Source organism: Schistocerca americana, unplaced genomic scaffold (assembly GCF_021461395.2).
Source record: "Schistocerca americana isolate TAMUIC-IGC-003095 unplaced genomic scaffold, iqSchAmer2.1 HiC_scaffold_267, whole genome shotgun sequence".
NCBI lineage: Eukaryota > Metazoa > Arthropoda > Insecta > Orthoptera > Acrididae > Schistocerca > Schistocerca americana.
Window position 1 is genome coordinate 68,375 of NW_025725980.1, and position 27,422 is coordinate 95,796.

Consider the following 27,422-nt stretch of genomic DNA (forward strand, 5'->3'; position numbering starts at 1 on the left):
CATTCGAAATGCTTGTGAATTTTCCAATTGCCCAGTGAGTGTCGACAAAACACGTAAATTCTCTGCTCCGACGTATGAGGCGTAACAACTAGTGCAATTTGTTGTTACATCGTGTGCCAGCAGTCTTCGAGAGTGTGTTACGAGCTTAGCGTGATAAGTTTGTAGACAGCATGTAGGCGACGTTTTATTAGTAACGGCCCCATACAGCGATTGCACAACAGTAAAGGACATGAGTCAATGTATAGTTGTGCATTGTGGGAGGTTTTGCAGCCTCGTCTGAGCCCGAATAGCTCAGTTGGTAGAGCATTAGGCTTTTAACCTAAGGGTCCAGGGTTCAAGTCCCCGTCGAGGCGGAAATTTTAACACTTTGGTAGCGATTCGTCTGGTAGCGGTGGAAACGCTACGGAAAATAATGCAGTTACGCCGTTTACTGACACCACAGTGCTTTAAACGGTAGCAGTTGCATGTGTCGGGAGAACACCGCGCTAACGGCAGTCGTGGCCGAGTGGTTAAGGCGTCTGACTCGAAATCAGATTCCCTCTGGGAGCGTAGGTTCGAATCCTACCGGCTGCGTGCGATTTTGCGTACAGAGGAGCAAACATTTTCGCACACATGTGACATGCGTGGGCGAATGCGGGTGCAAACCAGTGACGCCATTCTCAACAAGACGAAAATTTCCGTTTTAAGAATACTGAGTTTTCGCGACGACCGCTGCTTACTGTGGCTATCGGTTCACCTCACACTGACACTGACGCTGGGACTGCAGAAAGCCGTCGCTGAGATCGTGAGTTCACAGATGTGCTCGAAAGTGATGGACAGAGCGAACATTTCATTTTCTTTTTAAGAATCGCAATTTCCATCACTCGAGTGCGGCCAAAGCAGTGGTGCAGCGTTTCTTTTCTTAAGATCTCGCAGCTGCTTGGAGGTATGTCGATCGTTTTAAGACGACAGAAAACTAGCGTCAGCGGTGCGTCAGTGGGAAGTCGGTGAAGTCGCCATTGGAGCCATAAGCCAGTAATTACGACATACGAATCACTCGCGCACCGCGCAGCTGTACGATAATGCTCGTGCGTGGGCCCGCATAGCTGAGTCGGTAGAGCGCTAGGTTTTCAACCAAAGGGTCCTGGGTTCAAGTCCCTGTCTGGGCGAAAATTAATACACTTTCGTAACGGCTAATGGAAACCCTACAGAAAAGAGTGAGGCCACGCCGTTTTCTGCCATCAGATTGCTTCTAAAGATGGCGGTTTCAGTTGTCGGGAGTCGCTTCCGCCACCGGCAGTCGTGGCCGAGTGGTTAAGGCGTCTGACTTGAAATCAGATTCCCTCTGGGAGCGTAGGTTCGAGTCCTGCCGACTGCGAAAATTTTCTCGCTCTCAAAAGGCGGACGTTCAGCTGCATCCTAGCAGTTGCGTCACTACTAAACACGTGGGTCACCAGCAATGTGCAGTGCTATTTGATCCAGGGCGCAGCGTTACAGTCGCGCCCAGAAGCCGCAGCTCATCTCCGCGTCTCACAGCCGTCCACCTGGTGTTAGTACAAGTGTCGCCTCACTGGGCAGTGCAGATGTGTCCATTTTAGCTTGCAGACGATGACGTGTAGCAATTTATGAGCTAACGCAAGTCGTATGTTTTACCGTGTGTATCTGCTAGATACTGCCTCTCATACGGTGGAGAGACTCACTCCTTCTTGTGTCTCGTTCTCCGCACACGAGTTGCCCCTGGCATCGATATAGCACGGGTTTTCTAGCGTCAGCGAAGTCAATATTACACGAATCGAGTCGACATGTTTGCTTGTTACGATGACGGAAGAAGAAGAAATGTGTGTGGAACTTCACTGCATCGGCTGCTCGCCTTTCAGCGCCCCTGTGTCTTATCAGACGAAGGTGACTGTGAAATTGGCAACGAGGCAGAGGTTAACGAACACATGCAAATGGCAACGTTCAACGTCAGCCGAAATAGCTCAGTTGGGAGAGCGTTAGACCGAAGATCTAAAGGTCCCTGGTTCGATCCCGGGTTTCGGCAGGTATTCGTTTTGATGCGACGCCAATGGAATTACTCTGCGTTTGTGATAATGCAACTACCGCTGACAACAAAAATGACTCTCTCCTGTAGCTGTTCTGGTTGTCTAGTGCATGCCATAAGAGGAACTCACTAGACAACTAACTCCCCTAGAAGCAAAAGAATTAAAAATATCCTACCGACTGCATTCCTTTTTCTGTGTCAGGTGGTGAAGAACGTCTTCAACGGAACCGTGAAATGAGCGAAAGCGTGGGAAACATTGCATTCGAAATGCTTGTGAATTTTCCAATTGCCCAGTGAGTGTCGACAAAACACGTAAATTCTCTGCTCCGACGTATGAGGCGTAACAACTAGTGCAATTTGTTGTTACATCGTGTGCCAGCAGTCTTCGAGAGTGTGTTACGAGCTTAGCGTGATAAGTTTGTAGACAGCATGTAGGCGACGTTTTATTAGTAACGGCCCCATACAGCGATTGCACAACAGTAAAGGACATGAGTCAATGTATAGTTGTGCATTGTGGGAGGTTTTGCAGCCTCGTCTGAGCCCGAATAGCTCAGTTGGTAGAGCATTAGGCTTTTAACCTAAGGGTCCAGGGTTCAAGTCCCCGTCGAGGCGGAAATTTTAACACTTTGGTAGCGATTCGTCTGGTAGCGGTGGAAACGCTACGGAAAATAATGCAGTTACGCCGTTTACTGACACCACAGTGCTTTAAACGGTAGCAGTTGCATGTGTCGGGAGAACACCGCGCTAACGGCAGTCGTGGCCGAGTGGTTAAGGCGTCTGACTCGAAATCAGATTCCCTCTGGGAGCGTAGGTTCGAATCCTACCGGCTGCGTGCGATTTTGCGTACAGAGGAGCAAACATTTTCGCACACATGTGACATGCGTGGGCGAATGCGGGTGCAAACCAGTGACGCCATTCTCAACAAGACGAAAATTTCCGTTTTAAGAATACTGAGTTTTCGCGACGACCGCTGCTTACTGTGGCTATCGGTTCACCTCACACTGACACTGACGCTGGGACTGCAGAAAGCCGTCGCTGAGATCGTGAGTTCACAGATGTGCTCGAAAGTGATGGACAGAGCGAACATTTCATTTTCTTTTTAAGAATCGCAATTTCCATCACTCGAGTGCGGCCAAAGCAGTGGTGCAGCGTTTCTTTTCTTAAGATCTCGCAGCTGCTTGGAGGTATGTCGATCGTTTTAAGACGACAGAAAACTAGCGTCAGCGGTGCGTCAGTGGGAAGTCGGTGAAGTCGCCATTGGAGCCATAAGCCAGTAATTACGACATACGAATCACTCGCGCACCGCGCAGCTGTACGATAATGCTCGTGCGTGGGCCCGCATAGCTGAGTCGGTAGAGCGCTAGGTTTTCAACCAAAGGGTCCTGGGTTCAAGTCCCTGTCTGGGCGAAAATTAATACACTTTCGTAACGGCTAATGGAAACCCTACAGAAAAGAGTGAGGCCACGCCGTTTTCTGCCATCAGATTGCTTCTAAAGATGGCGGTTTCAGTTGTCGGGAGTCGCTTCCGCCACCGGCAGTCGTGGCCGAGTGGTTAAGGCGTCTGACTTGAAATCAGATTCCCTCTGGGAGCGTAGGTTCGAGTCCTGCCGACTGCGAAAATTTTCTCGCTCTCAAAAGGCGGACGTTCAGCTGCATCCTAGCAGTTGCGTCACTACTAAACACGTGGGTCACCAGCAATGTGCAGTGCTATTTGATCCAGGGCGCAGCGTTACAGTCGCGCCCAGAAGCCGCAGCTCATCTCCGCGTCTCACAGCCGTCCACCTGGTGTTAGTACAAGTGTCGCCTCACTGGGCAGTGCAGATGTGTCCATTTTAGCTTGCAGACGATGACGTGTAGCAATTTATGAGCTAACGCAAGTCGTATGTTTTACCGTGTGTATCTGCTAGATACTGCCTCTCATACGGTGGAGAGACTCACTCCTTCTTGTGTCTCGTTCTCCGCACACGAGTTGCCCCTGGCATCGATATAGCACGGGTTTTCTAGCGTCAGCGAAGTCAATATTACACGAATCGAGTCGACATGTTTGCTTGTTACGATGACGGAAGAAGAAGAAATGTGTGTGGAACTTCACTGCATCGGCTGCTCGCCTTTCAGCGCCCCTGTGTCTTATCAGACGAAGGTGACTGTGAAATTGGCAACGAGGCAGAGGTTAACGAACACATGCAAATGGCAACGTTCAACGTCAGCCGAAATAGCTCAGTTGGGAGAGCGTTAGACTGAAGATCTAAAGGTCCCTGGTTCGATCCCGGGTTTCGGCAGGTATTCGTTTTGATGCGACGCCAATGGAATTACTCTGCGTTTGTGATAATGCAACTACCGCTGACAACAAAAATGACTCTCTCCTGTAGCTGTTCTGGTTGTCTAGTGCATGCCATAAGAGGAACTCACTAGACAACTAACTCCCCTAGAAGCAAAAGAATTAAAAATATCCTACCGACTGCATTCCTTTTTCTGTGTCAGGTGGTGAAGAACGTCTTCAACGGAACCGTGAAATGAGCGAAAGCGTGGGAAACATTGCATTCGAAATGCTTGTGAATTTTCCAATTGCCCAGTGAGTGTCGACAAAACACGTAAATTCTCTGCTCCGACGTATGAGGCGTAACAACTAGTGCAATTTGTTGTTACATCGTGTGCCAGCAGTCTTCGAGAGTGTGTTACGAGCTTAGCGTGATAAGTTTGTAGACAGCATGTAGGCGACGTTTTATTAGTAACGGCCCCATACAGCGATTGCACAACAGTAAAGGACATGAGTCAATGTATAGTTGTGCATTGTGGGAGGTTTTGCAGCCTCGTCTGAGCCCGAATAGCTCAGTTGGTAGAGCATTAGGCTTTTAACCTAAGGGTCCAGGGTTCAAGTCCCCGTCGAGGCGGAAATTTTAACACTTTGGTAGCGATTCGTCTGGTAGCGGTGGAAACGCTACGGAAAATAATGCAGTTACGCCGTTTACTGACACCACAGTGCTTTAAACGGTAGCAGTTGCATGTGTCGGGAGAACACCGCGCTAACGGCAGTCGTGGCCGAGTGGTTAAGGCGTCTGACTCGAAATCAGATTCCCTCTGGGAGCGTAGGTTCGAATCCTACCGGCTGCGTGCGATTTTGCGTACAGAGGAGCAAACATTTTCGCACACATGTGACATGCGTGGGCGAATGCGGGTGCAAACCAGTGACGCCATTCTCAACAAGACGAAAATTTCCGTTTTAAGAATACTGAGTTTTCGCGACGACCGCTGCTTACTGTGGCTATCGGTTCACCTCACACTGACACTGACGCTGGGACTGCAGAAAGCCGTCGCTGAGATCGTGAGTTCACAGATGTGCTCGAAAGTGATGGACAGAGCGAACATTTCATTTTCTTTTTAAGAATCGCAATTTCCATCACTCGAGTGCGGCCAAAGCAGTGGTGCAGCGTTTCTTTTCTTAAGATCTCGCAGCTGCTTGGAGGTATGTCGATCGTTTTAAGACGACAGAAAACTAGCGTCAGCGGTGCGTCAGTGGGAAGTCGGTGAAGTCGCCATTGGAGCCATAAGCCAGTAATTACGACATACGAATCACTCGCGCACCGCGCAGCTGTACGATAATGCTCGTGCGTGGGCCCGCATAGCTGAGTCGGTAGAGCGCTAGGTTTTCCAACCAAAGGGTCCTGGGTTCAAGTCCCTGTCTGGGCGAAAATTAATACACTTTCGTAACGGCTAATGGAAACCCTACAGAAAAGAGTGAGGCCACGCCGTTTTCTGCCATCAGATTGCTTCTAAAGATGGCGGTTTCAGTTGTCGGGAGTCGCTTCCGCCACCGGCAGTCGTGGCCGAGTGGTTAAGGCGTCTGACTTGAAATCAGATTCCCTCTGGGAGCGTAGGTTCGAGTCCTGCCGACTGCGAAAATTTTCTCGCTCTCAAAAGGCGGACGTTCAGCTGCATCCTAGCAGTTGCGTCACTACTAAACACGTGGGTCACCAGCAATGTGCAGTGCTATTTGATCCAGGGCGCAGCGTTACAGTCGCGCCCAGAAGCCGCAGCTCATCTCCGCGTCTCACAGCCGTCCACCTGGTGTTAGTACAAGTGTCGCCTCACTGGGCAGTGCAGATGTGTCCATTTTAGCTTGCAGACGATGACGTGTAGCAATTTATGAGCTAACGCAAGTCGTATGTTTTACCGTGTGTATCTGCTAGATACTGCCTCTCATACGGTGGAGAGACTCACTCCTTCTTGTGTCTCGTTCTCCGCACACGAGTTGCCCCTGGCATCGATATAGCACGGGTTTTCTAGCGTCAGCGAAGTCAATATTACACGAATCGAGTCGACATGTTTGCTTGTTACGATGACGGAAGAAGAAGAAATGTGTGTGGAACTTCACTGCATCGGCTGCTCGCCTTTCAGCGCCCCTGTGTCTTATCAGACGAAGGTGACTGTGAAATTGGCAACGAGGCAGAGGTTAACGAACACATGCAAATGGCAACGTTCAACGTCAGCCGAAATAGCTCAGTTGGGAGAGCGTTAGACTGAAGATCTAAAGGTCCCTGGTTCGATCCCGGGTTTCGGCAGGTATTCGTTTTGATGCGACGCCAATGGAATTACTCTGCGTTTGTGATAATGCAACTACCGCTGACAACAAAAATGACTCTCTCCTGTAGCTGTTCTGGTTGTCTAGTGCATGCCATAAGAGGAACTCACTAGACAACTAACTCCCCTAGAAGCAAAAGAATTAAAAATATCCTACCGACTGCATTCCTTTTTCTGTGTCAGGTGGTGAAGAACGTCTTCAACGGAACCGTGAAATGAGCGAAAGCGTGGGAAACATTGCATTCGAAATGCTTGTGAATTTTCCAATTGCCCAGTGAGTGTCGACAAAACACGTAAATTCTCTGCTCCGACGTATGAGGCGTAACAACTAGTGCAATTTGTTGTTACATCGTGTGCCAGCAGTCTTCGAGAGTGTGTTACGAGCTTAGCGTGATAAGTTTGTAGACAGCATGTAGGCGACGTTTTATTAGTAACGGCCCCATACAGCGATTGCACAACAGTAAAGGACATGAGTCAATGTATAGTTGTGCATTGTGGGAGGTTTTGCAGCCTCGTCTGAGCCCGAATAGCTCAGTTGGTAGAGCATTAGGCTTTTAACCTAAGGGTCCAGGGTTCAAGTCCCCGTCGAGGCGGAAATTTTAACACTTTGGTAGCGATTCGTCTGGTAGCGGTGGAAACGCTACGGAAAATAATGCAGTTACGCCGTTTACTGACACCACAGTGCTTTAAACGGTAGCAGTTGCATGTGTCGGGAGAACACCGCGCTAACGGCAGTCGTGGCCGAGTGGTTAAGGCGTCTGACTCGAAATCAGATTCCCTCTGGGAGCGTAGGTTCGAATCCTACCGGCTGCGTGCGATTTTGCGTACAGAGGAGCAAACATTTTCGCACACATGTGACATGCGTGGGCGAATGCGGGTGCAAACCAGTGACGCCATTCTCAACAAGACGAAAATTTCCGTTTTAAGAATACTGAGTTTTCGCGACGACCGCTGCTTACTGTGGCTATCGGTTCACCTCACACTGACACTGACGCTGGGACTGCAGAAAGCCGTCGCTGAGATCGTGAGTTCACAGATGTGCTCGAAAGTGATGGACAGAGCGAACATTTCATTTTCTTTTTAAGAATCGCAATTTCCATCACTCGAGTGCGGCCAAAGCAGTGGTGCAGCGTTTCTTTTCTTAAGATCTCGCAGCTGCTTGGAGGTATGTCGATCGTTTTAAGACGACAGAAAACTAGCGTCAGCGGTGCGTCAGTGGGAAGTCGGTGAAGTCGCCATTGGAGCCATAAGCCAGTAATTACGACATACGAATCACTCGCGCACCGCGCAGCTGTACGATAATGCTCGTGCGTGGGCCCGCATAGCTGAGTCGGTAGAGCGCTAGGTTTTCAACCAAAGGGTCCTGGGTTCAAGTCCCTGTCTGGGCGAAAATTAATACACTTTCGTAACGGCTAATGGAAACCCTACAGAAAAGAGTGAGGCCACGCCGTTTTCTGCCATCAGATTGCTTCTAAAGATGGCGGTTTCAGTTGTCGGGAGTCGCTTCCGCCACCGGCAGTCGTGGCCGAGTGGTTAAGGCGTCTGACTTGAAATCAGATTCCCTCTGGGAGCGTAGGTTCGAGTCCTGCCGACTGCGAAAATTTTCTCGCTCTCAAAAGGCGGACGTTCAGCTGCATCCTAGCAGTTGCGTCACTACTAAACACGTGGGTCACCAGCAATGTGCAGTGCTATTTGATCCAGGGCGCAGCGTTACAGTCGCGCCCAGAAGCCGCAGCTCATCTCCGCGTCTCACAGCCGTCCACCTGGTGTTAGTACAAGTGTCGCCTCACTGGGCAGTGCAGATGTGTCCATTTTAGCTTGCAGACGATGACGTGTAGCAATTTATGAGCTAACGCAAGTCGTATGTTTTACCGTGTGTATCTGCTAGATACTGCCTCTCATACGGTGGAGAGACTCACTCCTTCTTGTGTCTCGTTCTCCGCACACGAGTTGCCCCTGGCATCGATATAGCACGGGTTTTCTAGCGTCAGCGAAGTCAATATTACACGAATCGAGTCGACATGTTTGCTTGTTACGATGACGGAAGAAGAAGAAATGTGTGTGGAACTTCACTGCATCGGCTGCTCGCCTTTCAGCGCCCCTGTGTCTTATCAGACGAAGGTGACTGTGAAATTGGCAACGAGGCAGAGGTTAACGAACACATGCAAATGGCAACGTTCAACGTCAGCCGAAATAGCTCAGTTGGGAGAGCGTTAGACTGAAGATCTAAAGGTCCCTGGTTCGATCCCGGGTTTCGGCAGGTATTCGTTTTGATGCGACGCCAATGGAATTACTCTGCGTTTGTGATAATGCAACTACCGCTGACAACAAAAATGACTCTCTCCTGTAGCTGTTCTGGTTGTCTAGTGCATGCCATAAGAGGAACTCACTAGACAACTAACTCCCCTAGAAGCAAAAGAATTAAAAATATCCTACCGACTGCATTCCTTTTTCTGTGTCAGGTGGTGAAGAACGTCTTCAACGGAACCGTGAAATGAGCGAAAGCGTGGGAAACATTGCATTCGAAATGCTTGTGAATTTTCCAATTGCCCAGTGAGTGTCGACAAAACACGTAAATTCTCTGCTCCGACGTATGAGGCGTAACAACTAGTGCAATTTGTTGTTACATCGTGTGCCAGCAGTCTTCGAGAGTGTGTTACGAGCTTAGCGTGATAAGTTTGTAGACAGCATGTAGGCGACGTTTTATTAGTAACGGCCCCATACAGCGATTGCACAACAGTAAAGGACATGAGTCAATGTATAGTTGTGCATTGTGGGAGGTTTTGCAGCCTCGTCTGAGCCCGAATAGCTCAGTTGGTAGAGCATTAGGCTTTTAACCTAAGGGTCCAGGGTTCAAGTCCCCGTCGAGGCGGAAATTTTAACACTTTGGTAGCGATTCGTCTGGTAGCGGTGGAAACGCTACGGAAAATAATGCAGTTACGCCGTTTACTGACACCACAGTGCTTTAAACGGTAGCAGTTGCATGTGTCGGGAGAACACCGCGCTAACGGCAGTCGTGGCCGAGTGGTTAAGGCGTCTGACTCGAAATCAGATTCCCTCTGGGAGCGTAGGTTCGAATCCTACCGGCTGCGTGCGATTTTGCGTACAGAGGAGCAAACATTTTCGCACACATGTGACATGCGTGGGCGAATGCGGGTGCAAACCAGTGACGCCATTCTCAACAAGACGAAAATTTCCGTTTTAAGAATACTGAGTTTTCGCGACGACCGCTGCTTACTGTGGCTATCGGTTCACCTCACACTGACACTGACGCTGGGACTGCAGAAAGCCGTCGCTGAGATCGTGAGTTCACAGATGTGCTCGAAAGTGATGGACAGAGCGAACATTTCATTTTCTTTTTAAGAATCGCAATTTCCATCACTCGAGTGCGGCCAAAGCAGTGGTGCAGCGTTTCTTTTCTTAAGATCTCGCAGCTGCTTGGAGGTATGTCGATCGTTTTAAGACGACAGAAAACTAGCGTCAGCGGTGCGTCAGTGGGAAGTCGGTGAAGTCGCCATTGGAGCCATAAGCCAGTAATTACGACATACGAATCACTCGCGCACCGCGCAGCTGTACGATAATGCTCGTGCGTGGGCCCGCATAGCTGAGTCGGTAGAGCGCTAGGTTTTCAACCAAAGGGTCCTGGGTTCAAGTCCCTGTCTGGGCGAAAATTAATACACTTTCGTAACGGCTAATGGAAACCCTACAGAAAAGAGTGAGGCCACGCCGTTTTCTGCCATCAGATTGCTTCTAAAGATGGCGGTTTCAGTTGTCGGGAGTCGCTTCCGCCACCGGCAGTCGTGGCCGAGTGGTTAAGGCGTCTGACTTGAAATCAGATTCCCTCTGGGAGCGTAGGTTCGAGTCCTGCCGACTGCGAAAATTTTCTCGCTCTCAAAAGGCGGACGTTCAGCTGCATCCTAGCAGTTGCGTCACTACTAAACACGTGGGTCACCAGCAATGTGCAGTGCTATTTGATCCAGGGCGCAGCGTTACAGTCGCGCCCAGAAGCCGCAGCTCATCTCCGCGTCTCACAGCCGTCCACCTGGTGTTAGTACAAGTGTCGCCTCACTGGGCAGTGCAGATGTGTCCATTTTAGCTTGCAGACGATGACGTGTAGCAATTTATGAGCTAACGCAAGTCGTATGTTTTACCGTGTGTATCTGCTAGATACTGCCTCTCATACGGTGGAGAGACTCACTCCTTCTTGTGTCTCGTTCTCCGCACACGAGTTGCCCCTGGCATCGATATAGCACGGGTTTTCTAGCGTCAGCGAAGTCAATATTACACGAATCGAGTCGACATGTTTGCTTGTTACGATGACGGAAGAAGAAGAAATGTGTGTGGAACTTCACTGCATCGGCTGCTCGCCTTTCAGCGCCCCTGTGTCTTATCAGACGAAGGTGACTGTGAAATTGGCAACGAGGCAGAGGTTAACGAACACATGCAAATGGCAACGTTCAACGTCAGCCGAAATAGCTCAGTTGGGAGAGCGTTAGACTGAAGATCTAAAGGTCCCTGGTTCGATCCCGGGTTTCGGCAGGTATTCGTTTTGATGCGACGCCAATGGAATTACTCTGCGTTTGTGATAATGCAACTACCGCTGACAACAAAAATGACTCTCTCCTGTAGCTGTTCTGGTTGTCTAGTGCATGCCATAAGAGGAACTCACTAGACAACTAACTCCCCTAGAAGCAAAAGAATTAAAAATATCCTACCGACTGCATTCCTTTTTCTGTGTCAGGTGGTGAAGAACGTCTTCAACGGAACCGTGAAATGAGCGAAAGCGTGGGAAACATTGCATTCGAAATGCTTGTGAATTTTCCAATTGCCCAGTGAGTGTCGACAAAACACGTAAATTCTCTGCTCCGACGTATGAGGCGTAACAACTAGTGCAATTTGTTGTTACATCGTGTGCCAGCAGTCTTCGAGAGTGTGTTACGAGCTTAGCGTGATAAGTTTGTAGACAGCATGTAGGCGACGTTTTATTAGTAACGGCCCCATACAGCGATTGCACAACAGTAAAGGACATGAGTCAATGTATAGTTGTGCATTGTGGGAGGTTTTGCAGCCTCGTCTGAGCCCGAATAGCTCAGTTGGTAGAGCATTAGGCTTTTAACCTAAGGGTCCAGGGTTCAAGTCCCCGTCGAGGCGGAAATTTTAACACTTTGGTAGCGATTCGTCTGGTAGCGGTGGAAACGCTACGGAAAATAATGCAGTTACGCCGTTTACTGACACCACAGTGCTTTAAACGGTAGCAGTTGCATGTGTCGGGAGAACACCGCGCTAACGGCAGTCGTGGCCGAGTGGTTAAGGCGTCTGACTCGAAATCAGATTCCCTCTGGGAGCGTAGGTTCGAATCCTACCGGCTGCGTGCGATTTTGCGTACAGAGGAGCAAACATTTTCGCACACATGTGACATGCGTGGGCGAATGCGGGTGCAAACCAGTGACGCCATTCTCAACAAGACGAAAATTTCCGTTTTAAGAATACTGAGTTTTCGCGACGACCGCTGCTTACTGTGGCTATCGGTTCACCTCACACTGACACTGACGCTGGGACTGCAGAAAGCCGTCGCTGAGATCGTGAGTTCACAGATGTGCTCGAAAGTGATGGACAGAGCGAACATTTCATTTTCTTTTTAAGAATCGCAATTTCCATCACTCGAGTGCGGCCAAAGCAGTGGTGCAGCGTTTCTTTTCTTAAGATCTCGCAGCTGCTTGGAGGTATGTCGATCGTTTTAAGACGACAGAAAACTAGCGTCAGCGGTGCGTCAGTGGGAAGTCGGTGAAGTCGCCATTGGAGCCATAAGCCAGTAATTACGACATACGAATCACTCGCGCACCGCGCAGCTGTACGATAATGCTCGTGCGTGGGCCCGCATAGCTGAGTCGGTAGAGCGCTAGGTTTTCAACCAAAGGGTCCTGGGTTCAAGTCCCTGTCTGGGCGAAAATTAATACACTTTCGTAACGGCTAATGGAAACCCTACAGAAAAGAGTGAGGCCACGCCGTTTTCTGCCATCAGATTGCTTCTAAAGATGGCGGTTTCAGTTGTCGGGAGTCGCTTCCGCCACCGGCAGTCGTGGCCGAGTGGTTAAGGCGTCTGACTTGAAATCAGATTCCCTCTGGGAGCGTAGGTTCGAGTCCTGCCGACTGCGAAAATTTTCTCGCTCTCAAAAGGCGGACGTTCAGCTGCATCCTAGCAGTTGCGTCACTACTAAACACGTGGGTCACCAGCAATGTGCAGTGCTATTTGATCCAGGGCGCAGCGTTACAGTCGCGCCCAGAAGCCGCAGCTCATCTCCGCGTCTCACAGCCGTCCACCTGGTGTTAGTACAAGTGTCGCCTCACTGGGCAGTGCAGATGTGTCCATTTTAGCTTGCAGACGATGACGTGTAGCAATTTATGAGCTAACGCAAGTCGTATGTTTTACCGTGTGTATCTGCTAGATACTGCCTCTCATACGGTGGAGAGACTCACTCCTTCTTGTGTCTCGTTCTGCGCACACGAGTTGCCCCTGGCATCGATATAGCACGGGTTTTCTAGCGTCAGCGAAGTCAATATTACACGAATCGAGTCGACATGTTTGCTTGTTACGATGACGGAAGAAGAAGAAATGTGTGTGGAACTTCACTGCATCGGCTGCTCGCCTTTCAGCGCCCCTGTGTCTTATCAGACGAAGGTGACTGTGAAATTGGCAACGAGGCAGAGGTTAACGAACACATGCAAATGGCAACGTTCAACGTCAGCCGAAATAGCTCAGTTGGGAGAGCGTTAGACTGAAGATCTAAAGGTCCCTGGTTCGATCCCGGGTTTCGGCAGGTATTCGTTTTGATGCGACGCCAATGGAATTACTCTGCGTTTGTGATAATGCAACTACCGCTGACAACAAAAATGACTCTCTCCTGTAGCTGTTCTGGTTGTCTAGTGCATGCCATAAGAGGAACTCACTAGACAACTAACTCCCCTAGAAGCAAAAGAATTAAAAATATCCTACCGACTGCATTCCTTTTTCTGTGTCAGGTGGTGAAGAACGTCTTCAACGGAACCGTGAAATGAGCGAAAGCGTGGGAAACATTGCATTCGAAATGCTTGTGAATTTTCCAATTGCCCAGTGAGTGTCGACAAAACACGTAAATTCTCTGCTCCGACGTATGAGGCGTAACAACTAGTGCAATTTGTTGTTACATCGTGTGCCAGCAGTCTTCGAGAGTGTGTTACGAGCTTAGCGTGATAAGTTTGTAGACAGCATGTAGGCGACGTTTTATTAGTAACGGCCCCATACAGCGATTGCACAACAGTAAAGGACATGAGTCAATGTATAGTTGTGCATTGTGGGAGGTTTTGCAGCCTCGTCTGAGCCCGAATAGCTCAGTTGGTAGAGCATTAGGCTTTTAACCTAAGGGTCCAGGGTTCAAGTCCCCGTCGAGGCGGAAATTTTAACACTTTGGTAGCGATTCGTCTGGTAGCGGTGGAAACGCTACGGAAAATAATGCAGTTACGCCGTTTACTGACACCACAGTGCTTTAAACGGTAGCAGTTGCATGTGTCGGGAGAACACCGCGCTAACGGCAGTCGTGGCCGAGTGGTTAAGGCGTCTGACTCGAAATCAGATTCCCTCTGGGAGCGTAGGTTCGAATCCTACCGGCTGCGTGCGATTTTGCGTACAGAGGAGCAAACATTTTCGCACACATGTGACATGCGTGGGCGAATGCGGGTGCAAACCAGTGACGCCATTCTCAACAAGACGAAAATTTCCGTTTTAAGAATACTGAGTTTTCGCGACGACCGCTGCTTACTGTGGCTATCGGTTCACCTCACACTGACACTGACGCTGGGACTGCAGAAAGCCGTCGCTGAGATCGTGAGTTCACAGATGTGCTCGAAAGTGATGGACAGAGCGAACATTTCATTTTCTTTTTAAGAATCGCAATTTCCATCACTCGAGTGCGGCCAAAGCAGTGGTGCAGCGTTTCTTTTCTTAAGATCTCGCAGCTGCTTGGAGGTATGTCGATCGTTTTAAGACGACAGAAAACTAGCGTCAGCGGTGCGTCAGTGGGAAGTCGGTGAAGTCGCCATTGGAGCCATAAGCCAGTAATTACGACATACGAATCACTCGCGCACCGCGCAGCTGTACGATAATGCTCGTGCGTGGGCCCGCATAGCTGAGTCGGTAGAGCGCTAGGTTTTCAACCAAAGGGTCCTGGGTTCAAGTCCCTGTCTGGGCGAAAATTAATACACTTTCGTAACGGCTAATGGAAACCCTACAGAAAAGAGTGAGGCCACGCCGTTTTCTGCCATCAGATTGCTTCTAAAGATGGCGGTTTCAGTTGTCGGGAGTCGCTTCCGCCACCGGCAGTCGTGGCCGAGTGGTTAAGGCGTCTGACTTGAAATCAGATTCCCTCTGGGAGCGTAGGTTCGAGTCCTGCCGACTGCGAAAATTTTCTCGCTCTCAAAAGGCGGACGTTCAGCTGCATCCTAGCAGTTGCGTCACTACTAAACACGTGGGTCACCAGCAATGTGCAGTGCTATTTGATCCAGGGCGCAGCGTTACAGTCGCGCCCAGAAGCCGCAGCTCATCTCCGCGTCTCACAGCCGTCCACCTGGTGTTAGTACAAGTGTCGCCTCACTGGGCAGTGCAGATGTGTCCATTTTAGCTTGCAGACGATGACGTGTAGCAATTTATGAGCTAACGCAAGTCGTATGTTTTACCGTGTGTATCTGCTAGATACTGCCTCTCATACGGTGGAGAGACTCACTCCTTCTTGTGTCTCGTTCTCCGCACACGAGTTGCCCCTGGCATCGATATAGCACGGGTTTTCTAGCGTCAGCGAAGTCAATATTACACGAATCGAGTCGACATGTTTGCTTGTTACGATGACGGAAGAAGAAGAAATGTGTGTGGAACTTCACTGCATCGGCTGCTCGCCTTTCAGCGCCCCTGTGTCTTATCAGACGAAGGTGACTGTGAAATTGGCAACGAGGCAGAGGTTAACGAACACATGCAAATGGCAACGTTCAACGTCAGCCGAAATAGCTCAGTTGGGAGAGCGTTAGACTGAAGATCTAAAGGTCCCTGGTTCGATCCCGGGTTTCGGCAGGTATTCGTTTTGATGCGACGCCAATGGAATTACTCTGCGTTTGTGATAATGCAACTACCGCTGACAACAAAAATGACTCTCTCCTGTAGCTGTTCTGGTTGTCTAGTGCATGCCATAAGAGGAACTCACTAGACAACTAACTCCCCTAGAAGCAAAAGAATTAAAAATATCCTACCGACTGCATTCCTTTTTCTGTGTCAGGTGGTGAAGAACGTCTTCAACGGAACCGTGAAATGAGCGAAAGCGTGGGAAACATTGCATTCGAAATGCTTGTGAATTTTCCAATTGCCCAGTGAGTGTCGACAAAACACGTAAATTCTCTGCTCCGACGTATGAGGCGTAACAACTAGTGCAATTTGTTGTTACATCGTGTGCCAGCAGTCTTCGAGAGTGTGTTACGAGCTTAGCGTGATAAGTTTGTAGACAGCATGTAGGCGACGTTTTATTAGTAACGGCCCCATACAGCGATTGCACAACAGTAAAGGACATGAGTCAATGTATAGTTGTGCATTGTGGGAGGTTTTGCAGCCTCGTCTGAGCCCGAATAGCTCAGTTGGTAGAGCATTAGGCTTTTAACCTAAGGGTCCAGGGTTCAAGTCCCCGTCGAGGCGGAAATTTTAACACTTTGGTAGCGATTCGTCTGGTAGCGGTGGAAACGCTACGGAAAATAATGCAGTTACGCCGTTTACTGACACCACAGTGCTTTAAACGGTAGCAGTTGCATGTGTCGGGAGAACACCGCGCTAACGGCAGTCGTGGCCGAGTGGTTAAGGCGTCTGACTCGAAATCAGATTCCCTCTGGGAGCGTAGGTTCGAATCCTACCGGCTGCGTGCGATTTTGCGTACAGAGGAGCAAACATTTTCGCACACATGTGACATGCGTGGGCGAATGCGGGTGCAAACCAGTGACGCCATTCTCAACAAGACGAAAATTTCCGTTTTAAGAATACTGAGTTTTCGCGACGACCGCTGCTTACTGTGGCTATCGGTTCACCTCACACTGACACTGACGCTGGGACTGCAGAAAGCCGTCGCTGAGATCGTGAGTTCACAGATGTGCTCGAAAGTGATGGACAGAGCGAACATTTCATTTTCTTTTTAAGAATCGCAATTTCCATCACTCGAGTGCGGCCAAAGCAGTGGTGCAGCGTTTCTTTTCTTAAGATCTCGCAGCTGCTTGGAGGTATGTCGATCGTTTTAAGACGACAGAAAACTAGCGTCAGCGGTGCGTCAGTGGGAAGTCGGTGAAGTCGCCATTGGAGCCATAAGCCAGTAATTACGACATACGAATCACTCGCGCACCGCGCAGCTGTACGATAATGCTCGTGCGTGGGCCCGCATAGCTGAGTCGGTAGAGCGCTAGGTTTTCAACCAAAGGGTCCTGGGTTCAAGTCCCTGTCTGGGCGAAAATTAATACACTTTCGTAACGGCTAATGGAAACCCTACAGAAAAGAGTGAGGCCACGCCGTTTTCTGCCATCAGATTGCTTCTAAAGATGGCGGTTTCAGTTGTCGGGAGTCGCTTCCGCCACCGGCAGTCGTGGCCGAGTGGTTAAGGCGTCTGACTTGAAATCAGATTCCCTCTGGGAGCGTAGGTTCGAGTCCTGCCGACTGCGAAAATTTTCTCGCTCTCAAAAGGCGGACGTTCAGCTGCATCCTAGCAGTTGCGTCACTACTAAACACGTGGGTCACCAGCAATGTGCAGTGCTATTTGATCCAGGGCGCAGCGTTACAGTCGCGCCCAGAAGCCGCAGCTCATCTCCGCGTCTCACAGCCGTCCACCTGGTGTTAGTACAAGTGTCGCCTCACTGGGCAGTGCAGATGTGTCCATTTTAGCTTGCAGACGATGACGTGTAGCAATTTATGAGCTAACGCAAGTCGTATGTTTTACCGTGTGTATCTGCTAGATACTGCCTCTCATACGGTGGAGAGACTCACTCCTTCTTGTGTCTCGTTCTCCGCACACGAGTTGCCCCTGGCATCGATATAGCACGGGTTTTCTAGCGTCAGCGAAGTCAATATTACACGAATCGAGTCGACATGTTTGCTTGTTACGATGACGGAAGAAGAAGAAATGTGTGTGGAACTTCACTGCATCGGCTGCTCGCCTTTCAGCGCCCCTGTGTCTTATCAGACGAAGGTGACTGTGAAATTGGCAACGAGGCAGAGGTTAACGAACACATGCAAATGGCAACGTTCAACGTCAGCCGAAATAGCTCAGTTGGGAGAGCGTTAGACTGAAGATCTAAAGGTCCCTGGTTCGATCCCGGGTTTCGGCAGGTATTCGTTTTGATGCGACGCCAATGGAATTACTCTGCGTTTGTGATAATGCAACTACCGCTGACAACAAAAATGACTCTCTCCTGTAGCTGTTCTGGTTGTCTAGTGCATGCCATAAGAGGAACTCACTAGACAACTAACTCCCCTAGAAGCAAAAGAATTAAAAATATCCTACCGACTGCATTCCTTTTTCTGTGTCAGGTGGTGAAGAACGTCTTCAACGGAACCGTGAAATGAGCGAAAGCGTGGGAAACATTGCATTCGAAATGCTTGTGAATTTTCCAATTGCCCAGTGAGTGTCGACAAAACACGTAAATTCTCTGCTCCGACGTATGAGGCGTAACAACTAGTGCAATTTGTTGTTACATCGTGTGCCAGCAGTCTTCGAGAGTGTGTTACGAGCTTAGCGTGATAAGTTTGTAGACAGCATGTAGGCGACGTTTTATTAGTAACGGCCCCATACAGCGATTGCACAACAGTAAAGGACATGAGTCAATGTATGGTTGTGCATTGTGGGAGGTTTTGCAGCCTCGTCTGAGCCCGAATAGCTCAGTTGGTAGAGCATTAGGCTTTTAACCTAAGGGTCCAGGGTTCAAGTCCCCGTCGAGGCGGAAATTTTAACACTTTGGTAGCGATTCGTCTGGTAGCGGTGGAAACGCTACGGAAAATAATGCAGTTACGCCGTTTACTGACACCACAGTGCTTTAAACGGTAGCAGTTGCATGTGTCGGGAGAACACCGCGCTAACGGCAGTCGTGGCCGAGTGGTTAAGGCGTCTGACTCGAAATCAGATTCCCTCTGGGAGCGTAGGTTCGAATCCTACCGGCTGCGTGCGATTTTGCGTACAGAGGAGCAAACATTTTCGCACACATGTGACATGCGTGGGCGAATGCGGGTGCAAACCAGTGACGCCATTCTCAACAAGACGAAAATTTCCGTTTTAAGAATACTGAGTTTTCGCGACGACCGCTGCTTACTGTGGCTATCGGTTCACCTCACACTGACACTGACGCTGGGACTGCAGAAAGCCGTCGCTGAGATCGTGAGTTCACAGATGTGCTCGAAAGTGATGGACAGAGCGAACATTTCATTTTCTTTTTAAGAATCGCAATTTCCATCACTCGAGTGCGGCCAAAGCAGTGGTGCAGCGTTTCTTTTCTTAAGATCTCGCAGCTGCTTGGAGGTATGTCGATCGTTTTAAGACGACAGAAAACTAGCGTCAGCGGTGCGTCAGTGGGAAGTCGGTGAAGTCGCCATTGGAGCCATAAGCCAGTAATTACGACATACGAATCACTCGCGCACCGCGCAGCTGTACGATAATGCTCGTGCGTGGGCCCGCATAGCTGAGTCGGTAGAGCGCTAGGTTTTCAACCAAAGGGTCCTGGGTTCAAGTCCCTGTCTGGGCGAAAATTAATACACTTTCGTAACGGCTAATGGAAACCCTACAGAAAAGAGTGAGGCCACGCCGTTTTCTGCCATCAGATTGCTTCTAAAGATGGCGGTTTCAGTTGTCGGGAGTCGCTTCCGCCACCGGCAGTCGTGGCCGAGTGGTTAAGGCGTCTGACTTGAAATCAGATTCCCTCTGGGAGCGTAGGTTCGAGTCCTGCCGACTGCGAAAATTTTCTCGCTCTCAAAAGGCGGACGTTCAGCTGCATCCTAGCAGTTGCGTCACTACTAAACACGTGGGTCACCAGCAATGTGCAGTGCTATTTGATCCAGGGCGCAGCGTTACAGTCGCGCCCAGAAGCCGCAGCTCATCTCCGCGTCTCACAGCCGTCCACCTGGTGTTAGTACAAGTGTCGCCTCACTGGGCAGTGCAGATGTGTCCATTTTAGCTTGCAGACGATGACGTGTAGCAATTTATGAGCTAACGCAAGTCGTATGTTTTACCGTGTGTATCTGCTAGATACTGCCTCTCATACGGTGGAGAGACTCACTCCTTCTTGTGTCTCGTTCTCCGCACACGAGTTGCCCCTGGCATCGATATAGCACGGGTTTTCTAGCGTCAGCGAAGTCAATATTACACGAATCGAGTCGACATGTTTGCTTGTTACGATGACGGAAGAAGAAGAAATGTGTGTGGAACTTCACTGCATCGGCTGCTCGCCTTTCAGCGCCCCTGTGTCTTATCAGACGAAGGTGACTGTGAAATTGGCAACGAGGCAGAGGTTAACGAACACATGCAAATGGCAACGTTCAACGTCAGCCGAAATAGCTCAGTTGGGAGAGCGTTAGACTGAAGATCTAAAGGTCCCTGGTTCGATCCCGGGTTTCGGCAGGTATTCGTTTTGATGCGACGCCAATGGAATTACTCTGCGTTTGTGATAATGCAACTACCGCTGACAACAAAAATGACTCTCTCCTGTAGCTGTTCTGGTTGTCTAGTGCATGCCATAAGAGGAACTCACTAGACAACTAACTCCCCTAGAAGCAAAAGAATTAAAAATATCCTACCGACTGCATTCCTTTTTCTGTGTCAGGTGGTGAAGAACGTCTTCAACGGAACCGTGAAATGAGCGAAAGCGTGGGAAACATTGCATTCGAAATGCTTGTGAATTTTCCAATTGCCCAGTGAGTGTCGACAAAACACGTAAATTCTCTGCTCCGACGTATGAGGCGTAACAACTAGTGCAATTTGTTGTTACATCGTGTGCCAGCAGTCTTCGAGAGTGTGTTACGAGCTTAGCGTGATAAGTTTGTAGACAGCATGTAGGCGACGTTTTATTAGTAACGGCCCCATACAGCGATTGCACAACAGTAAAGGACATGAGTCAATGTATAGTTGTGCATTGTGGGAGGTTTTGCAGCCTCGTCTGAGCCCGAATAGCTCAGTTGGTAGAGCATTAGGCTTTTAACCTAAGGGTCCAGGGTTCAAGTCCCCGTCGAGGCGGAAATTTTAACACTTTGGTAGCGATTCGTCTGGTAGCGGTGGAAACGCTACGGAAAATAATGCAGTTACGCCGTTTACTGACACCACAGTGCTTTAAACGGTAGCAGTTGCATGTGTCGGGAGAACACCGCGCTAACGGCAGTCGTGGCCGAGTGGTTAAGGCGTCTGACTCGAAATCAGATTCCCTCTGGGAGCGTAGGTTCGAATCCTACCGGCTGCGTGCGATTTTGCGTACAGAGGAGCAAACATTTTCGCACACATGTGACATGCGTGGGCGAATGCGGGTGCAAACCAGTGACGCCATTCTCAACAAGACGAAAATTTCCGTTTTAAGAATACTGAGTTTTCGCGACGACCGCTGCTTACTGTGGCTATCGGTTCACCTCACACTGACACTGACGCTGGGACTGCAGAAAGCCGTCGCTGAGATCGTGAGTTCACAGATGTGCTCGAAAGTGATGGACAGAGCGAACATTTCATTTTCTTTTTAAGAATCGCAATTTCCATCACTCGAGTGCGGCCAAAGCAGTGGTGCAGCGTTTCTTTTCTTAAGATCTCGCAGCTGCTTGGAGGTATGTCGATCGTTTTAAGACGACAGAAAACTAGCGTCAGCGGTGCGTCAGTGGGAAGTCGGTGAAGTCGCCATTGGAGCCATAAGCCAGTAATTACGACATACGAATCACTCGCGCACCGCGCAGCTGTACGATAATGCTCGTGCGTGGGCCCGCATAGCTGAGTCGGTAGAGCGCTAGGTTTTCAACCAAAGGGTCCTGGGTTCAAGTCCCTGTCTGGGCGAAAATTAATACACTTTCGTAACGGCTAATGGAAACCCTACAGAAAAGAGTGAGGCCACGCCGTTTTCTGCCATCAGATTGCTTCTAAAGATGGCGGTTTCAGTTGTCGGGAGTCGCTTCCGCCACCGGCAGTCGTGGCCGAGTGGTTAAGGCGTCTGACTTGAAATCAGATTCCCTCTGGGAGCGTAGGTTCGAGTCCTGCCGACTGCGAAAATTTTCTCGCTCTCAAAAGGCGGACGTTCAGCTGCATCCTAGCAGTTGCGTCACTACTAAACACGTGGGTCACCAGCAATGTGCAGTGCTATTTGATCCAGGGCGCAGCGTTACAGTCGCGCCCAGAAGCCGCAGCTCATCTCCGCGTCTCACAGCCGTCCACCTGGTGTTAGTACAAGTGTCGCCTCACTGGGCAGTGCAGATGTGTCCATTTTAGCTTGCAGACGATGACGTGTAGCAATTTATGAGCTAACGCAAGTCGTATGTTTTACCGTGTGTATCTGCTAGATACTGCCTCTCATACGGTGGAGAGACTCACTCCTTCTTGTGTCTCGTTCTCCGCACACGAGTTGCCCCTGGCATCGATATAGCACGGGTTTTCTAGCGTCAGCGAAGTCAATATTACACGAATCGAGTCGACATGTTTGCTTGTTACGATGACGGAAGAAGAAGAAATGTGTGTGGAACTTCACTGCATCGGCTGCTCGCCTTTCAGCGCCCCTGTGTCTTATCAGACGAAGGTGACTGTGAAATTGGCAACGAGGCAGAGGTTAACGAACACATGCAAATGGCAACGTTCAACGTCAGCCGAAATAGCTCAGTTGGGAGAGCGTTAGACTGAAGATCTAAAGGTCCCTGGTTCGATCCCGGGTTTCGGCAGGTATTCGTTTTGATGCGACGCCAATGGAATTACTCTGCGTTTGTGATAATGCAACTACCGCTGACAACAAAAATGACTCTCTCCTGTAGCTGTTCTGGTTGTCTAGTGCATGCCATAAGAGGAACTCACTAGACAACTAACTCCCCTAGAAGCAAAAGAATTAAAAATATCCTACCGACTGCATTCCTTTTTCTGTGTCAGGTGGTGAAGAACGTCTTCAACGGAACCGTGAAATGAGCGAAAGCGTGGGAAACATTGCATTCGAAATGCTTGTGAATTTTCCAATTGCCCAGTGAGTGTCGACAAAACACGTAAATTCTCTGCTCCGACGTATGAGGCGTAACAACTAGTGCAATTTGTTGTTACATCGTGTGCCAGCAGTCTTCGAGAGTGTGTTACGAGCTTAGCGTGATAAGTTTGTAGACAGCATGTAGGCGACGTTTTATTAGTAACGGCCCCATACAGCGATTGCACAACAGTAAAGGACATGAGTCAATGTATGGTTGTGCATTGTGGGAGGTTTTGCAGCCTCGTCTGAGCCCGAATAGCTCAGTTGGTAGAGCATTAGGCTTTTAACCTAAGGGTCCAGGGTTCAAGTCCCCGTCGAGGCGGAAATTTTAACACTTTGGTAGCGATTCGTCTGGTAGCGGTGGAAACGCTACGGAAAATAATGCAGTTACGCCGTTTACTGACACCACAGTGCTTTAAACGGTAGCAGTTGCATGTGTCGGGAGAACACCGCGCTAACGGCAGTCGTGGCCGAGTGGTTAAGGCGTCTGACTCGAAATCAGATTCCCTCTGGGAGCGTAGGTTCGAATCCTACCGGCTGCGTGCGATTTTGCGTACAGAGGAGCAAACATTTTCGCACACATGTGACATGCGTGGGCGAATGCGGGTGCAAACCAGTGACGCCATTCTCAACAAGACGAAAATTTCCGTTTTAAGAATACTGAGTTTTCGCGACGACCGCTGCTTACTGTGGCTATCGGTTCACCTCACACTGACACTGACGCTGGGACTGCAGAAAGCCGTCGCTGAGATCGTGAGTTCACAGATGTGCTCGAAAGTGATGGACAGAGCGAACATTTCATTTTCTTTTTAAGAATCGCAATTTCCATCACTCGAGTGCGGCCAAAGCAGTGGTGCAGCGTTTCTTTTCTTAAGATCTCGCAGCTGCTTGGAGGTATGTCGATCGTTTTAAGACGACAGAAAACTAGCGTCAGCGGTGCGTCAGTGGGAAGTCGGTGAAGTCGCCATTGGAGCCATAAGCCAGTAATTACGACATACGAATCACTCGCGCACCGCGCAGCTGTACGATAATGCTCGTGCGTGGGCCCGCATAGCTGAGTCGGTAGAGCGCTAGGTTTTCAACCAAAGGGTCCTGGGTTCAAGTCCCTGTCTGGGCGAAAATTAATACACTTTCGTAACGGCTAATGGAAACCCTACAGAAAAGAGTGAGGCCACGCCGTTTTCTGCCATCAGATTGCTTCTAAAGATGGCGGTTTCAGTTGTCGGGAGTCGCTTCCGCCACCGGCAGTCGTGGCCGAGTGGTTAAGGCGTCTGACTTGAAATCAGATTCCCTCTGGGAGCGTAGGTTCGAGTCCTGCCGACTGCGAAAATTTTCTCGCTCTCAAAAGGCGGACGTTCAGCTGCATCCTAGCAGTTGCGTCACTACTAAACACGTGGGTCACCAGCAATGTGCAGTGCTATTTGATCCAGGGCGCAGCGTTACAGTCGCGCCCAGAAGCCGCAGCTCATCTCCGCGTCTCACAGCCGTCCACCTGGTGTTAGTACAAGTGTCGCCTCACTGGGCAGTGCAGATGTGTCCATTTTAGCTTGCAGACGATGACGTGTAGCAATTTATGAGCTAACGCAAGTCGTATGTTTTACCGTGTGTATCTGCTAGATACTGCCTCTCATACGGTGGAGAGACTCACTCCTTCTTGTGTCTCGTTCTCCGCACACGAGTTGCCCCTGGCATCGATATAGCACGGGTTTTCTAGCGTCAGCGAAGTCAATATTACACGAATCGAGTCGACATGTTTGCTTGTTACGATGACGGAAGAAGAAGAAATGTGTGTGGAACTTCACTGCATCGGCTGCTCGCCTTTCAGCGCCCCTGTGTCTTATCAGACGAAGGTGACTGTGAAATTGGCAACGAGGCAGAGGTTAACGAACACATGCAAATGGCAACGTTCAACGTCAGCCGAAATAGCTCAGTTGGGAGAGCGTTAGACTGAAGATCTAAAGGTCCCTGGTTCGATCCCGGGTTTCGGCAGGTATTCGTTTTGATGCGACGCCAATGGAATTACTCTGCGTTTGTGATAATGCAACTACCGCTGACAACAAAAATGACTCTCTCCTGTAGCTGTTCTGGTTGTCTAGTGCATGCCATAAGAGGAACTCACTAGACAACTAACTCCCCTAGAAGCAAAAGAATTAAAAATATCCTACCGACTGCATTCCTTTTTCTGTGTCAGGTGGTGAAGAACGTCTTCAACGGAACCGTGAAATGAGCGAAAGCGTGGGAAACATTGCATTCGAAATGCTTGTGAATTTTCCAATTGCCCAGTGAGTGTCGACAAAACACGTAAATTCTCTGCTCCGACGTATGAGGCGTAACAACTAGTGCAATTTGTTGTTACATCGTGTGCCAGCAGTCTTCGAGAGTGTGTTACGAGCTTAGCGTGATAAGTTTGTAGACAGCATGTAGGCGACGTTTTATTAGTAACGGCCCCATACAGCGATTGCACAACAGTAAAGGACATGAGTCAATGTATGGTTGTGCATTGTGGGAGGTTTTGCAGCCTCGTCTGAGCCCGAATAGCTCAGTTGGTAGAGCATTAGGCTTTTAACCTAAGGGTCCAGGGTTCAAGTCCCCGTCGAGGCGGAAATTTTAACACTTTGGTAGCGATTCGTCTGGTAGCGGTGGAAACGCTACGGAAAATAATGCAGTTACGCCGTTTACTGACACCACAGTGCTTTAAACGGTAGCAGTTGCATGTGTCGGGAGAACACCGCGCTAACGGCAGTCGTGGCCGAGTGGTTAAGGCGTCTGACTCGAAATCAGATTCCCTCTGGGAGCGTAGGTTCGAATCCTACCGGCTGCGTGCGATTTTGCGTACAGAGGAGCAAACATTTTCGCACACATGTGACATGCGTGGGCGAATGCGGGTGCAAACCAGTGACGCCATTCTCAACAAGACGAAAATTTCCGTTTTAAGAATACTGAGTTTTCGCGACGACCGCTGCTTACTGTGGCTATCGGTTCACCTCACACTGACACTGACGCTGGGACTGCAGAAAGCCGTCGCTGAGATCGTGAGTTCACAGATGTGCTCGAAAGTGATGGACAGAGCGAACATTTCATTTTCTTTTTAAGAATCGCAATTTCCATCACTCGAGTGCGGCCAAAGCAGTGGTGCAGCGTTTCTTTTCTTAAGATCTCGCAGCTGCTTGGAGGTATGTCGATCGTTTTAAGACGACAGAAAACTAGCGTCAGCGGTGCGTCAGTGGGAAGTCGGTGAAGTCGCCATTGGAGCCATAAGCCAGTAATTACGACATACGAATCACTCGCGCACCGCGCAGCTGTACGATAATGCTCGTGCGTGGGCCCGCATAGCTGAGTCGGTAGAGCGCTAGGTTTTCAATCAAAGGGTCCTGGGTTCAAGTCCCTGTCTGGGCGAAAATTAATACACTTTCGTAACGGCTAATGGAAACCCTACAGAAAAGAGTGAGGCCACGCCGTTTTCTGCCATCAGATTGCTTCTAAAGATGGCGGTTTCAGTTGTCGGGAGTCGCTTCCGCCACCGGCAGTCGTGGCCGAGTGGTTAAGGCGTCTGACTTGAAATCAGATTCCCTCTGGGAGCGTAGGTTCGAGTCCTGCCGACTGCGAAAATTTTCTCGCTCTCAAAAGGCGGACGTTCAGCTGCATCCTAGCAGTTGCGTCACTACTAAACACGTGGGTCACCAGCAATGTGCAGTGCTATTTGATCCAGGGCGCAGCGTTACAGTCGCGCCCAGAAGCCGCAGCTCATCTCCGCGTCTCACAGCCGTCCACCTGGTGTTAGTACAAGTGTCGCCTCACTGGGCAGTGCAGATGTGTCCATTTTAGCTTGCAGACGATGACGTGTAGCAATTTATGAGCTAACGCAAGTCGTATGTTTTACCGTGTGTATCTGCTAGATACTGCCTCTCATACGGTGGAGAGACTCACTCCTTCTTGTGTCTCGTTCTCCGCACACGAGTTGCCCCTGGCATCGATATAGCACGGGTTTTCTAGCGTCAGCGAAGTCAATATTACACGAATCGAGTCGACATGTTTGCTTGTTACGATGACGGAAGAAGAAGAAATGTGTGTGGAACTTCACTGCATCGGCTGCTCGCCTTTCAGCGCCCCTGTGTCTTATCAGACGAAGGTGACTGTGAAATTGGCAACGAGGCAGAGGTTAACGAACACATGCAAATGGCAACGTTCAACGTCAGCCGAAATAGCTCAGTTGGGAGAGCGTTAGACTGAAGATCTAAAGGTCCCTGGTTCGATCCCGGGTTTCGGCAGGTATTCGTTTTGATGCGACGCCAATGGAATTACTCTGCGTTTGTGATAATGCAACTACCGCTGACAACAAAAATGACTCTCTCCTGTAGCTGTTCTGGTTGTCTAGTGCATGCCATAAGAGGAACTCACTAGACAACTAACTCCCCTAGAAGCAAAAGAATTAAAAATATCCTACCGACTGCATTCCTTTTTCTGTGTCAGGTGGTGAAGAACGTCTTCAACGGAACCGTGAAATGAGCGAAAGCGTGGGAAACATTGCATTCGAAATGCTTGTGAATTTTCCAATTGCCCAGTGAGTGTCGACAAAACACGTAAATTCTCTGCTCCGACG

At 49.6% G+C, this 27,422-nt stretch overlaps 48 non-coding genes across 48 annotated transcripts; all 48 read left to right on the forward strand.

Moving 5' to 3' along the window:
• The first annotated feature begins 280 nt into the window (after positions 1-280).
• Positions 281-353, forward strand: Trnak-uuu. Its single transcript has one exon. It is a non-coding gene; the product is annotated as a tRNA-Lys (tRNA).
• Positions 354-491: 138 nt separating this feature from the next.
• On the forward strand, positions 492-573 carry Trnas-cga. The gene has a single exon. It is a non-coding gene; the product is annotated as a tRNA-Ser (tRNA).
• A 702-nt stretch (positions 574-1,275) lies between these two features.
• Trnas-uga lies at positions 1,276-1,357 on the forward strand. Its single transcript has one exon. It is a non-coding gene; the product is annotated as a tRNA-Ser (tRNA).
• Positions 1,358-1,947: 590 nt separating this feature from the next.
• Trnaf-gaa lies at positions 1,948-2,020 on the forward strand. Its single transcript has one exon. It is a non-coding gene; the product is annotated as a tRNA-Phe (tRNA).
• Positions 2,021-2,559: 539 nt separating this feature from the next.
• Trnak-uuu lies at positions 2,560-2,632 on the forward strand. Its single transcript has one exon. It is a non-coding gene; the product is annotated as a tRNA-Lys (tRNA).
• A 138-nt stretch (positions 2,633-2,770) lies between these two features.
• On the forward strand, positions 2,771-2,852 carry Trnas-cga. Its single transcript has one exon. It is a non-coding gene; the product is annotated as a tRNA-Ser (tRNA).
• A 702-nt stretch (positions 2,853-3,554) lies between these two features.
• On the forward strand, positions 3,555-3,636 carry Trnas-uga. The gene has a single exon. It is a non-coding gene; the product is annotated as a tRNA-Ser (tRNA).
• A 590-nt stretch (positions 3,637-4,226) lies between these two features.
• On the forward strand, positions 4,227-4,299 carry Trnaf-gaa. Its single transcript has one exon. It is a non-coding gene; the product is annotated as a tRNA-Phe (tRNA).
• Positions 4,300-4,838: 539 nt separating this feature from the next.
• Positions 4,839-4,911, forward strand: Trnak-uuu. Its single transcript has one exon. It is a non-coding gene; the product is annotated as a tRNA-Lys (tRNA).
• A 138-nt stretch (positions 4,912-5,049) lies between these two features.
• Trnas-cga lies at positions 5,050-5,131 on the forward strand. Its single transcript has one exon. It is a non-coding gene; the product is annotated as a tRNA-Ser (tRNA).
• A 703-nt stretch (positions 5,132-5,834) lies between these two features.
• Trnas-uga lies at positions 5,835-5,916 on the forward strand. The gene has a single exon. It is a non-coding gene; the product is annotated as a tRNA-Ser (tRNA).
• Positions 5,917-6,506: 590 nt separating this feature from the next.
• Positions 6,507-6,579, forward strand: Trnaf-gaa. Its single transcript has one exon. It is a non-coding gene; the product is annotated as a tRNA-Phe (tRNA).
• Positions 6,580-7,118: 539 nt separating this feature from the next.
• Trnak-uuu lies at positions 7,119-7,191 on the forward strand. Its single transcript has one exon. It is a non-coding gene; the product is annotated as a tRNA-Lys (tRNA).
• Positions 7,192-7,329: 138 nt separating this feature from the next.
• On the forward strand, positions 7,330-7,411 carry Trnas-cga. Its single transcript has one exon. It is a non-coding gene; the product is annotated as a tRNA-Ser (tRNA).
• A 702-nt stretch (positions 7,412-8,113) lies between these two features.
• Trnas-uga lies at positions 8,114-8,195 on the forward strand. Its single transcript has one exon. It is a non-coding gene; the product is annotated as a tRNA-Ser (tRNA).
• A 590-nt stretch (positions 8,196-8,785) lies between these two features.
• On the forward strand, positions 8,786-8,858 carry Trnaf-gaa. Its single transcript has one exon. It is a non-coding gene; the product is annotated as a tRNA-Phe (tRNA).
• A 539-nt stretch (positions 8,859-9,397) lies between these two features.
• On the forward strand, positions 9,398-9,470 carry Trnak-uuu. Its single transcript has one exon. It is a non-coding gene; the product is annotated as a tRNA-Lys (tRNA).
• Positions 9,471-9,608: 138 nt separating this feature from the next.
• Trnas-cga lies at positions 9,609-9,690 on the forward strand. Its single transcript has one exon. It is a non-coding gene; the product is annotated as a tRNA-Ser (tRNA).
• A 702-nt stretch (positions 9,691-10,392) lies between these two features.
• Positions 10,393-10,474, forward strand: Trnas-uga. Its single transcript has one exon. It is a non-coding gene; the product is annotated as a tRNA-Ser (tRNA).
• Positions 10,475-11,064: 590 nt separating this feature from the next.
• Positions 11,065-11,137, forward strand: Trnaf-gaa. Its single transcript has one exon. It is a non-coding gene; the product is annotated as a tRNA-Phe (tRNA).
• Positions 11,138-11,676: 539 nt separating this feature from the next.
• Trnak-uuu lies at positions 11,677-11,749 on the forward strand. Its single transcript has one exon. It is a non-coding gene; the product is annotated as a tRNA-Lys (tRNA).
• A 138-nt stretch (positions 11,750-11,887) lies between these two features.
• Trnas-cga lies at positions 11,888-11,969 on the forward strand. Its single transcript has one exon. It is a non-coding gene; the product is annotated as a tRNA-Ser (tRNA).
• Positions 11,970-12,671: 702 nt separating this feature from the next.
• On the forward strand, positions 12,672-12,753 carry Trnas-uga. The gene has a single exon. It is a non-coding gene; the product is annotated as a tRNA-Ser (tRNA).
• Positions 12,754-13,343: 590 nt separating this feature from the next.
• Trnaf-gaa lies at positions 13,344-13,416 on the forward strand. Its single transcript has one exon. It is a non-coding gene; the product is annotated as a tRNA-Phe (tRNA).
• A 539-nt stretch (positions 13,417-13,955) lies between these two features.
• On the forward strand, positions 13,956-14,028 carry Trnak-uuu. The gene has a single exon. It is a non-coding gene; the product is annotated as a tRNA-Lys (tRNA).
• Positions 14,029-14,166: 138 nt separating this feature from the next.
• On the forward strand, positions 14,167-14,248 carry Trnas-cga. The gene has a single exon. It is a non-coding gene; the product is annotated as a tRNA-Ser (tRNA).
• A 702-nt stretch (positions 14,249-14,950) lies between these two features.
• On the forward strand, positions 14,951-15,032 carry Trnas-uga. The gene has a single exon. It is a non-coding gene; the product is annotated as a tRNA-Ser (tRNA).
• Positions 15,033-15,622: 590 nt separating this feature from the next.
• Trnaf-gaa lies at positions 15,623-15,695 on the forward strand. The gene has a single exon. It is a non-coding gene; the product is annotated as a tRNA-Phe (tRNA).
• Positions 15,696-16,234: 539 nt separating this feature from the next.
• Trnak-uuu lies at positions 16,235-16,307 on the forward strand. The gene has a single exon. It is a non-coding gene; the product is annotated as a tRNA-Lys (tRNA).
• Positions 16,308-16,445: 138 nt separating this feature from the next.
• Trnas-cga lies at positions 16,446-16,527 on the forward strand. The gene has a single exon. It is a non-coding gene; the product is annotated as a tRNA-Ser (tRNA).
• A 702-nt stretch (positions 16,528-17,229) lies between these two features.
• On the forward strand, positions 17,230-17,311 carry Trnas-uga. The gene has a single exon. It is a non-coding gene; the product is annotated as a tRNA-Ser (tRNA).
• A 590-nt stretch (positions 17,312-17,901) lies between these two features.
• On the forward strand, positions 17,902-17,974 carry Trnaf-gaa. The gene has a single exon. It is a non-coding gene; the product is annotated as a tRNA-Phe (tRNA).
• A 539-nt stretch (positions 17,975-18,513) lies between these two features.
• Trnak-uuu lies at positions 18,514-18,586 on the forward strand. The gene has a single exon. It is a non-coding gene; the product is annotated as a tRNA-Lys (tRNA).
• A 138-nt stretch (positions 18,587-18,724) lies between these two features.
• Trnas-cga lies at positions 18,725-18,806 on the forward strand. The gene has a single exon. It is a non-coding gene; the product is annotated as a tRNA-Ser (tRNA).
• Positions 18,807-19,508: 702 nt separating this feature from the next.
• Trnas-uga lies at positions 19,509-19,590 on the forward strand. The gene has a single exon. It is a non-coding gene; the product is annotated as a tRNA-Ser (tRNA).
• Positions 19,591-20,180: 590 nt separating this feature from the next.
• Positions 20,181-20,253, forward strand: Trnaf-gaa. Its single transcript has one exon. It is a non-coding gene; the product is annotated as a tRNA-Phe (tRNA).
• A 539-nt stretch (positions 20,254-20,792) lies between these two features.
• On the forward strand, positions 20,793-20,865 carry Trnak-uuu. Its single transcript has one exon. It is a non-coding gene; the product is annotated as a tRNA-Lys (tRNA).
• A 138-nt stretch (positions 20,866-21,003) lies between these two features.
• On the forward strand, positions 21,004-21,085 carry Trnas-cga. The gene has a single exon. It is a non-coding gene; the product is annotated as a tRNA-Ser (tRNA).
• A 702-nt stretch (positions 21,086-21,787) lies between these two features.
• Positions 21,788-21,869, forward strand: Trnas-uga. The gene has a single exon. It is a non-coding gene; the product is annotated as a tRNA-Ser (tRNA).
• A 590-nt stretch (positions 21,870-22,459) lies between these two features.
• On the forward strand, positions 22,460-22,532 carry Trnaf-gaa. Its single transcript has one exon. It is a non-coding gene; the product is annotated as a tRNA-Phe (tRNA).
• Positions 22,533-23,071: 539 nt separating this feature from the next.
• Positions 23,072-23,144, forward strand: Trnak-uuu. The gene has a single exon. It is a non-coding gene; the product is annotated as a tRNA-Lys (tRNA).
• A 138-nt stretch (positions 23,145-23,282) lies between these two features.
• Positions 23,283-23,364, forward strand: Trnas-cga. The gene has a single exon. It is a non-coding gene; the product is annotated as a tRNA-Ser (tRNA).
• A 702-nt stretch (positions 23,365-24,066) lies between these two features.
• Positions 24,067-24,148, forward strand: Trnas-uga. The gene has a single exon. It is a non-coding gene; the product is annotated as a tRNA-Ser (tRNA).
• A 590-nt stretch (positions 24,149-24,738) lies between these two features.
• On the forward strand, positions 24,739-24,811 carry Trnaf-gaa. The gene has a single exon. It is a non-coding gene; the product is annotated as a tRNA-Phe (tRNA).
• A 539-nt stretch (positions 24,812-25,350) lies between these two features.
• Positions 25,351-25,423, forward strand: Trnak-uuu. Its single transcript has one exon. It is a non-coding gene; the product is annotated as a tRNA-Lys (tRNA).
• A 138-nt stretch (positions 25,424-25,561) lies between these two features.
• On the forward strand, positions 25,562-25,643 carry Trnas-cga. Its single transcript has one exon. It is a non-coding gene; the product is annotated as a tRNA-Ser (tRNA).
• A 702-nt stretch (positions 25,644-26,345) lies between these two features.
• Positions 26,346-26,427, forward strand: Trnas-uga. Its single transcript has one exon. It is a non-coding gene; the product is annotated as a tRNA-Ser (tRNA).
• Positions 26,428-27,017: 590 nt separating this feature from the next.
• Trnaf-gaa lies at positions 27,018-27,090 on the forward strand. Its single transcript has one exon. It is a non-coding gene; the product is annotated as a tRNA-Phe (tRNA).
• Positions 27,091-27,422: the final 332 nt, after the last annotated feature.